The sequence below is a fragment of the Triticum dicoccoides genome, chromosome 5A, assembly GCF_002162155.2.
Source record: "Triticum dicoccoides isolate Atlit2015 ecotype Zavitan chromosome 5A, WEW_v2.0, whole genome shotgun sequence".
Classification (NCBI taxonomy): domain Eukaryota; kingdom Viridiplantae; phylum Streptophyta; class Magnoliopsida; order Poales; family Poaceae; genus Triticum; species Triticum dicoccoides.
The window spans coordinates 408,260,481-408,264,005 of record NC_041388.1 but is presented as its reverse complement, the minus strand read 5'-3'; positions in this window follow the sequence as shown (position 1 = coordinate 408,264,005).

Below are 3,525 nucleotides of genomic sequence, written 5' to 3'. Positions count from 1 at the left end.
AATAGACATCGCACCAAAGCCTAACATCTAAAGGCGGATGCCCCATCCAAGTCACTACCTAGACTGGGTCACACACCGGTCCGACACACTCCAAGTGAGCACCGCACACTGCAAGAGCCCTCACCTCCATCTTCCATCGATCCATCCTCAGAGCAGAAATGTTGCACCCAACTTATTAGGCCTCTCTGCCATTGACGCCAGACAATGTCACCCTCCTGTGCGAGTCCATCAACCCGCATTGGAAGCCGAGCCTCCACTCCGCCACGCTGCCGAGACCCGCCATCATCGATGCGGAAGATGAAGCCCCGCTCTGCCTTTGGGCCCTTCCAATCAGCACCTGCTCTAAAACGATGCCCTCAAGAGGGAGAACGTCACCATAGTTTCCGTCATCATACGATCTAGGAGACCCAGATCCAGGGTTTCCCCGAAGCAGATGCCTCCTGGAGGAAGAGCGGCACGCCAATTGCAACTGCCCACGAACACGAGTCGTGCCAGCGACCACTTAGCTCTCTCGACAGCGCCTTCAAGATGGAGACGGCGCCATGAGCGCCGTCGCCGCCCTAAGGTTTTCACCCAGAGAAACCGTGGAGTAGGAAAAGGTGAGGCGGACCCGAACGACATCTCCAAGAAGAGAAACGACACCCTCGGGCGTCGTCGCCGTCGCGGTCGGCAGGAGCCGACAAGGGGATTATCCCAATCCGAATCCCCCCCTCCCGCTCCGCCCCATCCGATGACCGGCAAGCAGCGTAGCCATGTTCGCTACGACGGAGTGCACAATGCAAGTATTGGAGGAAGAAGCAGCTCGACGCCGTTGGCCACCGAGGCAACAAGCCGCGGCACCAACACGCCGATGGATCGTCGGCCATCCGACCTGATCCCCGGCAGCCCACCCGCCCTGCCGCGCCATAGGACAGGGAGGCCAACCTCGGGGCCGCCGCCTCAGATCCAAGTCCCTCCGCCCTAGGTCGGGAGGGGCAGCGCCAACACTGCAATCACAGTCGCCAATAGGACGCCGGCTAGACGCCACACCGCGAAGTCCAGATCTGGGCCGTCATGATCTAGATTGGCGCCGCCACAGCCCAGATCGGGATCACACCCTCGAGCCAGGGAGCCCCGCATCACCCTTTGACTCGCGAGAGAAGAGTGCCTCCGCCACCGCCGGCGCACGCACAGGCTAAGCCGGGCGCCTACCACCAGTGGCGACAGAGGGGAGGAAGAGGAAAGGGTGGTGACCCGGCGGCTAGGGGTGGAGCCCCTCGGTCGCCCGCGCGAGGGGCGACGGAGGGAGGGGAGCTGTGAATGACGTGAGGAAGAGTCTATGGTTTCGTTATGTTGCCTCTTATCGTGGGCAGAGCGCATAGTTTTCCCTCAACCGATTAAGATCCAGCCAAAACTAATATTATTTTCTAGTAAATGTGATGTGATCCAACTCCGCTTTCTAAAGCCGACTAAGTTCAACTCGGTTTGCAACAAACGGCGAATAAAATGTAACAATAATTCACTCATCATTGGTCGTACCACTCCGTTAAGCCATTAAGCCATTGAATTGCAACGCAGAGCCTCACGCAGCTCTAGTGCTAGCCAGGACCCAACGACCCCTTTGACCGCACAGAGAAGAACCAGGCTCGCCGGCCCCGGTTTGCGCCACTGTTCACCTGTGATCAGACCCCTCCCTGCACCGCCACTGCAGCCATGAAATCGCAGCACTGTGGTGACGCCCACCTTATTGTTGCACGACGCAGTCCTTGGTTGCCGCTGCTCGCTCGCCCTGTCGTCGGCCACCGGCCGGCCTCCGGTGCGCGCGGGCAAGCCCTCGGATTCCCGCCCGGCCGACCGCCGCGGTCACGCGCGCGGCCGTGCTCTGCACGCACGCGTCAGCTTTAACCTTTGGCCCCCGTTTCGACGAGCTAGCTAGCCAGCCAGGAACGATCTTTGAGTATGCTATTGCTCGGGCTCCGCACGGCGCGCCCTCCTATAACGGTTTCTTTCCTCCTGCCGGAACGGATCCTATACACCCGGCCAGTCTCCGGTGAGTGTGAGTGTGTGACCCGTAAAGTACCCCGTTGGATCGGCAACGGTATCGTCCATGTGTACGTGCGTATATGTACAATTGTACATACGCATAGGACTGTAGGCAGGCATACGGCGCCATCACTGTGGCAGTCACTTTTATCTGCGCCACAGTCTCACGCAGCCGGGCACAGCATTGACGTTGATGTGCGTGTTCTCACTCACGGTGGCCATACGATACGATCGATCGACCACGTACTGTGGCGGGACGCAGCCAAGGCCAAGTCCCCCGCTCACACTCGCTTTGCCCGGCTGCCTGCATGCATGGCATGGTCCAAGAGACGAGCAGGACGATGGATGATTGCTCCGTCGAGATCCGAGCTCTCGAAATGGCCGCCTGACCATTCGAGGAACGCCTTTCGCTGCGTGTTATTTAACGCCCGCCCGGCCTGGGTTGGTGGTGACCACCGCCCCGCCCGCGGCAAGTTAGGTGCAGCGCAGGGCGTGTATAAAAGCATCGCGCTAAGCGCCACACGCAAAAAACCTGTTTACCGCGCGCGCTGCGGCTGATTTTGCGCGCCCGCCTGCGCTGGCTCCAGCAACCGCGCTATAATGCAGTGCGCGTACCGCTCCAGCAGAGCGCAAAAATATAGCGCGCGTGACTCATCAGGCATTTTGCATATATGATATTTTGAACAAAAATGAACATGTGAAATTTAACACAAACAATTTGACACAAACATGTGAAATTCTTCGCGGATGTTTTGCCTTTCTTCGTCCACGCCGCATTGGGGACCTTCTTCGACGGTGCGGCGGCGGCACGGGACGGCGCCGGCGCGACGCCACCCGGCGCTGTGGTCATCCGCGGCGGCAAGAAGAGGCTGCGCGCGAGGCCGACGCTCGGCGGAGCTCCGGCGGTGGCGACGCCAGCGCTTCCCGCGCTAGGGTTTCCGGCGGCGGCGACGGCTGCGGCGGCGACGGGGGGGTCGCGGCTGTACAACGGGGTGAGCGGGGCGCCGGTGTGCGCGTCCATGGGTGGGTGGTAGGGCGCCGGCGCCGGTGCGCGTGGGGCGTAGGACGAGGAGAGGAGAAAGTGCGGTGCGAGCGCTCGAGTGTGCCGCGCGCTGTAGCTGGCGCCCGAAATACGCCGCGCGGGTAAGTGTTTTCAACCGCGCGCCCAACCCGTTATAGCGCGCCCGCTGAAGCGACCCGCCGCGTTGCGCACGCGCTAAAACGGTCTAATTTGCGGCGCGGTGCTAGTTTAACGCGGCTTTTGGAGATGCTCTAATAACTGGCGGGAGAACGTAGAGGTGTGAGCGTGAGTGTGACTGTGTGTGGACACGAAGGCAGGGCAGGAGCGCTAAACCAAAACACATGGCGCCATGGCGCCGACCGATGGTGAGTGGTGAGTGGTGAGTGGTCGGGACGATGGATGGTCGACCGTTCACTGCGTGTGAGTCGTACCCTGAATGCTGGGACACGCACACTGGCTCTCTCGCTGTTTCTGTCAGTCAT